This window comes from Callithrix jacchus, chromosome 12 (assembly GCF_049354715.1).
Source record: "Callithrix jacchus isolate 240 chromosome 12, calJac240_pri, whole genome shotgun sequence".
Classification (NCBI taxonomy): Eukaryota; Metazoa; Chordata; class Mammalia; order Primates; family Cebidae; genus Callithrix; species Callithrix jacchus.
Genome location: NC_133513.1, coordinates 15,626,390 through 15,638,596, shown reverse-complemented (window position 1 = coordinate 15,638,596; position 12,207 = coordinate 15,626,390). Strand labels below are relative to the sequence as shown.

General features: G+C 42.7%; 1 long non-coding RNA gene across 2 annotated transcripts in view; it reads left to right on the top strand.

Annotated features, from left to right (window-relative positions):
• LOC118146196 (uncharacterized) overlaps positions 1–12,207 on the top strand; it is a 92,533-nt gene that overhangs the window by 72,926 nt on the left and 7,400 nt on the right. For both annotated transcript variants that reach the window (XR_013524326.1, XR_008475342.2), the window contains one exon: positions 8,316–8,437. This is a non-coding gene — a long non-coding RNA (uncharacterized LOC118146196). The remainder of the gene's footprint in view (positions 1–8,315; positions 8,438–12,207) is intronic.

Sequence of the window (12,207 nt, the reverse complement as noted above, 5' to 3'; positions counted from 1 at the left end):
GCCCATTAGCCAGTCTTCTGATTACAAAGTAGTTGGATTCTCCTTTGATTAGAAAGAGATTGGTGCTTTTCAGAATGCACTGTGAGCAGAGAACACCTTTGGGGCTTAATTAATAATCCCTGTTTAAAAGGAAAAATACACTAAAACAACAAATGTATTGTGTGACAAGACTTCAGCCCTGTAGGTAATCTGTTCCTTTTCAAACATAGTTTCTTCTCTATTTATTGAATCCATTATGTTAATTACGGAGAACACCAGCTTGCAGAATATATCAAGGTTTTGTTTTTGATTTTTGTAGCAAAGCCTCTATCACTTTGACAATATTTATTCCCTGAAAGGATAGATGTACCCATTCTTTGAATCATTTTTTTTTTTCAGTAAATGTAACTGAGATAACTATGTGTCAGGAGCACTTAAAGCTGCAAAGACTTCAAAGAGGTTCAGCAAGAACTCTCCCCTCAAGGAATCTAAAATGTGGTTGAGAAGATAAGATAGGTGCACATAACAACATTAAATAAAACATCAGGCAAATGACAGTAAACTATGTCACAAGAAAGGATGGAACGCCGTGTGTGATCGAGCCCACCTTGGTGGAATATGGCACCTGTTCCAATGGGGGTTTTTATTTTTACAACTTTACATTCTTTGGAATATGACTGGAAAAGGCACTTTTCAATGAGTCAGCTAATACACAAGCTATCCCAACGCTTTGAAAATGATTTCTGCTGGGCTCAGCCTTGGTAAAAACCTGAGGGAAAAAAAACACTGCATGCTACAGCCTCTGATGTTATCCAGCCAGGTTCATTCTGCCCACATGCAGCAAGCCAGTCACGGAGGTGACAGCTTTTGCAAAAGAAAGGATTTTATTCACAAGGCTGCTGTGCTAGGAGACAAAAGAACAAATCTCAAATCCTCCTCACTGAACACAGGGCTTGTTTGTTACTTAGGGATAGGAAGCAAGGTGGTCTAAAGTGTGAGGAAATGTGATTGTGTGGCAGGAAAGGTGAGGGAATCAGGTTTCTGTGCAAGCAAGTGAGCTGCATGGCTCTTCAAAGGACATACATGCAGAAAAATGGTGGCTTTAGGATGACCTAAGCGTGAAGTTTTTGGGCCTCTGATGTAAAAAGTCACTGTTGGACACCCTCACAGGCCCAGTTGAGTCAGTGATCTGAACTGACTTGACCCAAACAAGAGCTGCCCCCTAGTGTCAAAGGTGTTAGAACCAGAGTGACTCCATCTTGAATACAGGCTGGGTAAAATAAGGCTGAGACCTACTGGGCTGCATTCTCAGGAGGTTAGACAATTTTTAGTCAAAGGATGAGATGATGAGGTCCAAAGATATAGGTCACAAAGACCCTGATGGTAAAAAAGGGATGTAGTAAAGAAGCCAGCCCAAATCTGTCAAATTCAAGATGGCGACAAAAATGACCTCTGGCCATTCTCACTGCTCATTATTTGTTAACCATAATGCATCAGCATGCTAAAAAACACTCCCACCAGTGCCACGACAGTTTATAAACACCATGGGAATGTCTATAAATTATCCTCTGTGGTCTAAAAAGAAGAGGAACCCTAAGTCCCAGGAATCCCCCACCCCTTTCCCAGGGAATTCATAAATAATCCACCCCTTGTTTAGCATATGTTCAAGAAATAACAAAAAAAAATAGCCAATCAGCAGCCCTCAGGGGCTGTTCTGCCTATGAAGTAGCCATTCTTTTATTCCTTTACTTTCTTAATAAACTTGCTTTTACTTTACTCTGTGGACTCACCCTGAATTCTTTCTTGCATGAGATCCAAGAACCCTCTCTTGGGGTCTGGATTGGGATCCCTTTCTGGTAATACTAGTTCCTGAAAAACAGCATTAAGCACCTGTTACTATAGTGACACACAGTCAGAGCTGTTATCCCACCAGGAAGCTAGTGGGAGTTGAGTCATGTATTATATGGCCACGTGGTTTGCTAGTGGGAGTTTTTGAGATCAGCCAGAAGTAAATGATTAAAACCAAGCAAGGCAGTTAAGTTTGATGGGCTTAATCAGGGTAACCTTTGGTTTTACCAACAGTTCAAAGCAAAGTGGTTTATTTTAAACATCTTGATACTGTCATGCCTTATGAAGGCTATGAGTATGAAGGAAACTTGATCATAAAACAAGGCCAAAGAGGTTCTGTTAAGGTTTTGTCTTGTGATCAGGGTGCTGGTTGCACCTGCATGCTTATTTGTCAAAATTCATTTTAGATGTGTATTCTTTCCCATATATATGTTGTAGTTCAATATAAATTTTATATTTTTAAAAATACAGAAAGCAAAGAATTCAATTAGAATTCTCTCTCATTCCCTATTTCTGCTTGTTTTCTCAATGACCTTAAAACAGAATGCCCTTGTATTTCGTGTAGATTTGCTTTTTGTCACATCCATTTGTGTGGTTAATTGCTTCAGGACATCCTGCATAATCCCCTGTATATTTGCTTAAAACCTTTTATGGCTCTGACAGAAACTTAGATTTCCTTTGGTTTGTGCATTAGTCCATTTTCACACTGCTAGGAAGAAACACCTGAGCCTGGGTAGTTTATAAAGAAAAAGAGGTTTAATGGACTCACAGTTCCACACGTCTGGGGAGGCCTCACAGTCATGGCAGAAGGAAAAGGAGGAGCAAAGACATGTCTTAAATGGTGGCAGGCAAGAGAGTGTCTGCTGGGGAACTTCCCTTTATAAACCATCAGCTCTCATGAGACTTATTCACTTTCATGAGAAAAGCACAGGAAAAACCCACCCCATGATTCAATCACCTCCCACCGGGTCCCTCCCATGACACATGGGGATTATGGGAGCTATAGTTCAAGATGAGATTTGGGTGGGGACACAGCCAAACCACATCATTCCAGAAAAATTAGGTATCTTTGGTTCACAAATAAGATCCTCAAGTTTTTGCTCAAAAAAATGTCATGGAAACATCTGGGGGAGGGGGTACGGTTTGCTTGCCATGGTTACTGCAAGATGATATGACTTCAAAAAAGATGGACATTAAAAGGATCCCCTCCCACTATACTTTGGGGAGAAGAGATTTCTGTGATGATGATGGTGACTAATTACTCAGCACTTTTATCTATTCCAGGCTCAAATCTAAGCACTTTAAATGTATTAATATGCCCAACCACTCAGTGGGAAAGACACTGTCAATATTTCAATTTTATGCATAAAAAATTGGAAGTGAAGAGAGGTGAGGCCTTTTGCCCAAGGCTGCACAGTCAGTAAGCAGAGAAGCCGTGATGAGAATGAGCCTGGCCCATGTGTTTACTGTCTTCTGTGTCACTTCACAAGCCATAAGCAACTCGGTTACTGTGATTCCACTGAGAAGATCCTGATAGCTTGCAGCTCCCTCTTGTGTGAACTCCCCCACTGACTTCTGGGGGCTAACAGCATTTCTCAAGTGATTATGAATACCAGCTTCCCCCCTACTCTGAGATGATTCTTGACTCTTAGAGAAAGGGATCCAAGGTCTTACAAGTGAGGATAGCAAAAATAATCTAAGGCCTAACAATTCCAAGCATTGGATATCTGGGAAGGCAAGTCTAAGTTCATAACACTTTTTCAATAACTGTGAGAACATCTGCAAGGCATTTGCATTCTGTGACACTTAGTTTGCTCATCTGGAAAGTGGCAATGAAATCATTTTCTGAAGATTCTGGGAGGTTTAGAAGAGGTTAAGAATGCACTGGGCACATAGGAGGTGCTCAAACAGAATCAGTTCCCCAATACCCATTATTGCGGTGTTTGTATTACAGAGACCTAACAGCGTCTACCTATTTTCTATCTCTGACAGTAGCTAGCATACTCTTAAAATATCTAGTAATGCTTTGATAGCTATTTGAACAAATCTCTTTTTTGAGACAGAGTTTCGCTTCTTCGCCCAGGCTGGAGTGCAGTGGCACGATCTCAGCTCACTGCAACCTCCACCTCCTGGGTTCAAGCAATTCTCCTGCCTCAGCCTCCCAAGTAGCTGAGATTACAGGCACCTGCCACCAGGCCCAGCTAATTTTTGTATTTTAGTAGAGACAGGGTTTCTCCATCTTGGCCAGTCTGGTCTTGAACTCCTGACCTCGTGATCCATCTGCCTCAGCCTCCCAAAATGCTGGGATTACAGGAGTGAGCCACCTACCCAGCCTTGAACAAATCTTAAATAATCATTTTATTTTGTAGAGAAGACATTAAGCTACAAAAATAAAGAAGAGAGCATAGCTGACACTTTGGTGGGAAAATGTCCTTGCAGAAATGTAACTGAAAAATTAGACACATCATTGTTATTAGGTATTTCTCAAAAACGTATGAGAGTTTGCTACTGCAACTAGGGGAAATATAACCATTTCTTTATGACTATTGAAAAGTTTTGGCAATCTGTGAAGAATGTGTAACCGCTGAAGAAGAACTGGAAGTATGGAGTGAAAATTCATTAAAAGGTCAGAAAACAAAAGGCCTATGTGAAAAGGTTAAAAATAATTGGGATTAGTTAGCCTGGAAAGGAAAAGACTAAACTGCAACTTAATTACTGTCTTTATTCCTTTGCAAGATGAGGTGCACTCCATCCGGCTGTCTCTGCTAATGAGAAAACTAGAGAAAATGACCCTAAAAGAAAGCAAAGGAAATGTAGGTCATTCTTGGGACATTTTACTAAAGAGAGCAAGCATTTAGAATCTGGCCATTTGTAAAAACTATGGGTACCCCTGGAGGACATGATGCTAAGTGAAATCAGCCAGACACAGGGAGACAAATAGGGCATGAGCTCAGTTACATGTGGCATCTTTAAAAAGTCAAACTCATAGAAACAGAGAGCTCACATAAGAGCAAGAGGCAGACCCTATGTCTTCTCTGTTCCCCTAGACTGATTTCAGAACAGTGGGTAGTGTCCAGGGCCCTGGAGGAGAAGAACATGGGGAGATGTTGGTCAAAAGGAACAAATTTTCAACTGTAAAATGATTATGTTCTGAAGCTCTAACGTACAGCATGGTGACTGGAGTTAATAATACTCTATTGTATACTTAAAATTTGCTAGGAGAGTAGATATTAAGTGTTCTCACTAAAACACACGTAACTATGGGAGGAGATGCATGTGTTAATTAACTCGATTGCGGCAATCATTTCATTTTACAATTGTATGCATGTATCAAATTGTCGGTTATTTACCTTAAATATATACAATTTTTTTTTTTTTTTTTTTTTTTTTTTTTTTTTTTTTTGAGACGGAGTTTCACTCTTGTTACCCAGGCTGGAGTGCAATGGCACCATCTCGGCTCACCGCAAGCTCCGCCTCCTGTGTTCAGGCAATTCTCCTGCCTCAGCCTCCCGAGTAGCTGGGATTACAGGCACGCGCCACCATGCCCAGCTAATTTTTTGTATTTTTAGTAGAGACGGGGTTTCACCATGTTGACCAGGATGGTCTCGATCTCCCGAACTCGTGATCCACCCGCCTCGGCCTCCCAAAGTGCTGGGATTACAGGCTTGAGCCACCACGCCCGGCCAAATATATACAATTTTTATTTGTCTATTGTGCCTTAGTACATCTGGAAGGAGGGAAGACGTTACCTGAAGTGATTCTAGAATTAGATATTTAGGAAAACCTGTCTTTCAGATGTAACAGCTTGGAAGGGGGACCCAGGGACTGGTGGAAGAAACCAAAAATGACCACCAAAAATATGGTGGAAACAAGACAGGAGACATGGCTTCCAGTGGCCCTTCAAGTTCTCAAATTTTTTTTTTTGAGACAGACTGTCGCTCTGTTGGCCAGGCTGGAGTGCAGTGGCATGATCTTGACTCACTGTAACCTGCACCTCCCGGGTTCAAGCGATTCTCCTGCCTCAGCCTCCCAAGTAGCTGGGACAATAGGCATGCACCACCACACCTGGCTAATTTTTCTATTTTTTAGTAAAAACAGGGTTTCGCCATATTGGACAGGCTAGTCTCAAACTCCTGACCTTGTGATCCGCCCGCCTTGGCTTCCCAAAGTGCTGGGATTACAAGCGTGAGCCACTGCACCTGGCCAGAAGTTCTCAAATCTTTAATACCTTAAATGTGAGCCCGAACCTCCACCTCATTAAATGTCTCTGCTGCTGCCAGTATGAAAACCAATTACAAGGGCCTTCTTGGGAAATGAGGACTTGGTTCTGCCACAGAGCCACAGAGGGAAATAAAAGGTCAGCTCTCAAAAGCCCAGCTGGGAGTCAACTCCGCTTCTTCTGACCTTCCAAACTTTCCATTAGAAGGGCAGTGATCTCAGCGATTTACCAGCATGGGCAGCTGGAGCTGATTAGATAAAATGCTGTTAACGGACTGAGTTAATACTCAGGCAGGCGCGGCTCGAGAGAATGTGTGTTTGGAGAGGGTCATAAGCCTTCCTGTACTCACTGGTAAGTTTATCTCCTTCACGGAGGAGGGGAGTCCTGGTGAATTATCAGTCTTACTATCACCCAGTCACATGCCCCCACAGAATCCATGAATGTGAAGGTGGTTTCTTAATAGTGTGGTGGTGGGGGTGGAAGGTTCATTCTGGATGCGAGAGGGCTCCCTTTCCATAGAAGGAAAGCCTCTCCCCTCTGTATACCCTCTAATTCCCAGACCTCATCCATGGAACTCTAATGCATTTAATGCCTTCTTTTTCTGCAGTAGAGCCTCGTCTGCTTTTCTCTTTGGCTCCATCCATTCGTTTTCCTGCTACACTGGGAATCAGGGATAGAATTTAAGCTCCTTTATTGAAAGGGGAGAAGGAAAAAGAAAGCACCTTGCCCTTGACTAGCTTTAACACAGAGCAGAGACATCCAGATTTCAAAATGTCAAGACTGACATTCTCTTAGCATGTCTCCTAGTTATTCTGTAACAGAGTCTCTTCTGCTCTGAGCTTCGTTTCTACTACTAGCCCAAAACCTGTGTATGCTTTGTTTAAAGAAGGGAGGGATAATCAGGGAGCAGAGAAAGTTAATCCAACTCACATGGCAATAATGAGAGCAAGAGGTAGGGCCTGGGAGGGGAGTGGAGAGGCCAGAGCTAGCAGAAAAGAAATACATTTTATTTCACAGGGATCTGAGGAAAAATAAAAGCAGAAGATAAAAGCATTTGAAGGAAAATACATGCAAACTGTGCTTAGAACTCTGTTTCTGTCTCTTGGGGAGGAGTAAGCTGAATGTAAGAGAAGGAAACATAAGCAACAATATGGCATCCTTCTAAAATGAAATTGCTTAAACCTACCAGGGTCAGAGGGACACAGAACTTTCCACCACTGTCAGGAGGTTCTCAGAGTCACCAAATCCCAAGAATGGGAATTTGTGCACCGGCATGGCACACATACCCTACTTGAGAATGACCCTATGAGCTAAGGAGAATCTGTATTTGGAGTTTTAAGTGAAGGAATCCAAGAGTGGCCAACCTAGAGATTCATTCCCTGTCTATAGGCAACATCTGAACTCACCCCCCACTCCAAACCCTGCCACCAGCCCTGGAACGCAAGCCCTGCATGGAGATCAGTGCCCTTTGTTTTGGGTTCCAATGAAGGTTGCCAGGTGTAAATTGCTAAGGAAAGACTGCTAAGTGAAAATGCTGCATAGGCTGCATGCTTTCTGTAAGTGGTTGTGATTCCCCTGTCCAACCTGCCCCGCTGGGCTGCCCTGTATGTAAGCCTTCAGTGAACTCCATGTCTCATTCACTGGCTCTGAGTCTCTTTGGCCTCTCAAACTTGGTGCTGTCCCTATTGTGGTCACCCCAGCTTAAGACTGGATGACTTAAGCCTGATAGCACCCCAGCTTCAGAACTCTGGTTTCAGATGTGTTTTGACCTGAAACTAAAACGATGTGCAGGGCTGTAGTCATATAATTCCAAGCCCAAAGGGAGGTGCTGAAAAGGTAACCCAAGATGACTCAAAACTTGCCCTTCCAAAAAAATGCAATTACCTGTACTCTGTATTTGCAAGTGCAAACTCAGCTGCCTCCAAAGGCCTGGCAGATAATAAAACTGATGTAGCTTCATAGAGCTGAAGAGTGCTTGCCTGTTGGTTGGCAAAAGGCAGCCAGGAGTTAGCCTCTAGTAGCACCCATGGGGGAGCACATTGCCAGATCTTCCAAGTCTCCAAGAAAGGCCAGAAATCTAACTCTTCTGTTAGACCTCCTAATTTTGTTATTGATGTTTCTTTGCTTGTTTTGGTTTGAAAAAAGGATAAAAAACAAAATCTTTTTCCAGCTGTAGAAATCTCTCTGGAAGAGACACAGAGACACCTGAGTCTTGATGTGTCCGCAAATGTTAACTAGAAAAAAATTTTTTTTTTTCTTTTTTTTTCAGATGGAGTCTGGCTCTGTCACTCAGAATGGAGTGCAGTAGCAGGATCTCGTTTCCCTGCAACCTCCACCTCCCAGGTTCAAGCGATTCTCCTGCCTCAGCCTTTTGAGTAACCGGGACTACAGGTACGTGCTACCATACTCAGCAAATTTTTGTATTTTTAGTGGAGACAGTGTTTTACCTTGTTGGCCAGGCTGGTCTCAATCTTCCAACCTCAGGTGATCTGCCCACCTTGGCCTCCCAAAGTGCTGGGATTGTGGTCATGAGCCATCATGCCTGGCCAACAAATTCATTTTTAAAAACATTCTGCAATAATATCATACTACAGATTTTCAAGATGTTACTGTTGGGGACTGGGCACCATAGCTCATGCCCATAATCCCAGCATTTTGAGAGGCTGAGGCAGGAGGATCACTGGAGCCCAGGAGTCTGAGACCAACCTGGCCAACACAGTGAGACTTCATCTCTACAAAAAATAAAAATAAAAAATTTAAAAAGGATGTTACTGTTGCATGGCTAGAGGAAGCATGCATGGGACTGTGTACTATGTTTGCAACTTCCAGTGAGTCCATCCCTATTTCAAAATTAACAGTTCAAAGAAAACAAACTGCTCAAAACAAAACGTTTTGCAAACCAAAGTCGGTTGAAGCTGAATGTTGCCTACTCTCCTTTAGTTTGAGAGATTGCTTTCCTTCACCAGAGCCGTAACTCACCTAGAGACAAAAGCAGATTCATAGGGCTGCTGATAAAAGGACTTTTCATTGCATTTCTTTTCTTTTTATTTTATTTTATTGTGTTTTAGGTTTGGGGGTACATGTGAAGAACATGCAGAATTGTTGCATAGGTACATATATGACAATGTGGTTTGCTGCCTTCCTCCCATCACCTATATCTGGCATTTCTCCCCATGCTATCCTTCCCCAACTCCCCACCCCCACTGTCCCTCCCCTAGTTCCCCCCCAACAGAACTCAGTGTGTAATGCTCTCCTCCCTGTGTTGATGTGTTCACATTGTTCAGCACCCGCCTATAGGTGAGAACAGGCAGTGTTTGATTTTCTGTTCTTGTGTCAGTTTGCTGAGAATGATGGTTTCCAGGTTCATCCATGTCCCTACAAAGGACATGAACTCATCGTTTTTTTATGGCTGCATAGCATTCCATGGTGTATATATGCTACATTTTCCCTGTCCAGTCTATCATCAATGGGCATTTGGGTTGGTTCTAAGTCTTTGCTATTGTAAACAGTGCTGCAATGAACATTCGTGTGCATGTGTCCTTATAATAGAACGATTTATAATCCTTTGGATGTATACCCAATAGTGGGATTGCTGGGCCAAATGGAATTTCTATTTCTAGGTCCTTGAGGAATCGCCACACTGTCTTCCACAATGATTGAAATAATTTACACTCCCACCAACAGTGTAAAGGTGTTCCTATTTCTCCACATCCTCTCCAGCATCTGTTGTCTCCAGATTTTTAATGATCGCCACTCTAACTGGCGTGAGATGGTATCTCAATGTAGTTTTGATTTGCATTTCTCTAATGACCAGTGATGATGAGCACTTTTTCATATGTTTGTTGGCCTCATGTATGTCTTCTTTTGTAAAGTGTCGGTTTATATCCTTTGCCCACTTTCGAATGGGTTTGTTTGTTTTTTTCTTGTAAATCTGTTTTAGTTCTTTATAGATTCTGGATATCAGCCCTTTGTCAGATGGGTAGATTGCGAAAACTTTTCCCCATTCTGTTGGTTGCCAGTTCACTCTCATGGCTGTTTCTTTTGCTGTGCAGAAACTCTGGAGTTTAACTAGGTCTCATTTGTCTTTTGAAACAATACACTGTTTCTTCTGGGGAAGTTCATTGGAGAAAAGTGGAAAGCACTGTTTCTGGAATCCAACTATACCAGCTAAAATGAGCGTTATCTGTGTAGAAGAGATTTTGAGGTTGATGGTTAGATGTGTCTTGGGACCAGCGAAATGAAATTCTAACTAATCTTTGGAGAACTTGTTGTAGGAACCAACTTGCTAATTGGGAGAGGATGTCATATAGGCCAAACAAATTGATTTTAGAGTCAGTGCACCTGAGTCTGAATTCTAATTTGGCTCCATACTGAAAGACTTCGGGAAAGACTTGCCTATTTTATTATCTGTTATCTATAAAATGGAGATGGTACAATTTCCACTTCCCAGGGCTGAGATAGGATGTCATGAAATAATGCACCGTGCAAGCACTGATAATCTTTGAAGTAGCAATCCAACATTAATGATGGTGATTGTTTTTGTTACTACATGCTGGGACGTACCCCTCTGATTAATTTTATACCCTAGTAATCAACTCCCCATGTTACCAGACCCCTATATTTTCATTTAGTTCATAGGGCCTCATATTAAACAAGAAAATAAAACTTCCATTTATTGCCTTGTTCTGTGACTTGTATGACACACCTGGGAAGGATTAACATTAACAAAATGGCATGCACCATAAACCATCCACTAATGCCCCTTTATTATTCTTCTTAGATCTGTTTTTGTTTTTTTTTTTTTTTTCATTTTTCTCCCCCTTGACATTATTTTCTGTCTCTTATGGAATCATCTGGACATCAATCTTGTTTAAGCACAGTTTGCTTCTCATATAAAATAGGAGTCCAGCCTACAAGTCCAGTAATTTATTTCCAAAGTACTTCTTGGCTGGGCAAGGCAATGATTGTCACCAAATAGCCATCTCCCAGGATCTTTGTTTTACACAACCATCTTAGAAGGAAGCTCTTTGCCCCTCCCCTTCACCAAGACTAGTTTCTTTCCTTTTCATTGCTGTTAAATATTGGGTAGAAATTTGGCTCACACCTGTAATCCCAGCACTTTGGGAGGCCAAGGCTGGAGGATTGGCTGAGCCCAAGAGTTCAAGACTAACCTGGGCAATATGGAGAGATCCTGTCTCTACAAAAAAATATGAAAATTAGCTAAGTAAGGTGGCACACATCTATAGTCCCAGCTACTCAGGATGCTGAGGTGGGAGTATCACTTGAGCCCCGAGGGTGGAAGTTGCAGTGAGCTGAGATCACACCACTGATCTCCTGCCTGGATGACAGAGCAAGACACTGTGAAAAGAAAGAAAGAAAGAGAAGGAAGGAAGGGGAAGGGAGGGGAGGGGAGGCGAAAGCCTCACAGGTTTTATGGAAATATTTTCATTTTTCCAACACATTCTATTGCCTGTGTCCTTTATGTTCTCCAACTTTATCTCCTAGTCTTGACTGCCTCTCACTAGGTGTGAGCAACATCAAACTGTTGGTAGAGAGCTGCACAGGGGTTGTGGGTCCTCATCGCTACAGCTTTGCAACAGCTGCACCAGTGTTCTCCACCTGGTTAACACTTGTGCATTCTTCAAGATTCAGTGCTGCCATGTCTCCTCCAGAAAGACTTCTAGATCTGGAAAAAGATTTCTCTTCCTTCCCTCTCTCCCTTTCTTTTGGGACCACAGGCACCCACCACCATGCCTAGCTGTTTTATTTGTTGTTGTTGTTGTTGTTTTTGAGACAGTCTGGCTCTCTCGCCAGGCTGGAGGGTAGTAGTGTGATCTCGGCTTACTGCAACCACTGCCTCCCAGGTTCAAGCAATTCTCCTGCCTCAGTCTCCCGAGTACCTGGGACTTCAGTCCTGTGCCACCACGCCCAGCTAATTTTTGCATTTTTAGTAGAGATGGGGTTTCACCATGTTGACCAGGATGGTCTCAATCTCTTGACCTCGTGACCTGCCAGCCTCAGCCTCCCGAAATGCTGGGATTACAGGCATGAGCCACTGTGCTCGGCCCTTTTTTTGTATTTTTGATAGAGACAGGGCTTCACCATGTTGCCCAGGCTGGTCTGGAACTCCTGAGCTCAAGCAATCTGCCCATCTCAGCCTC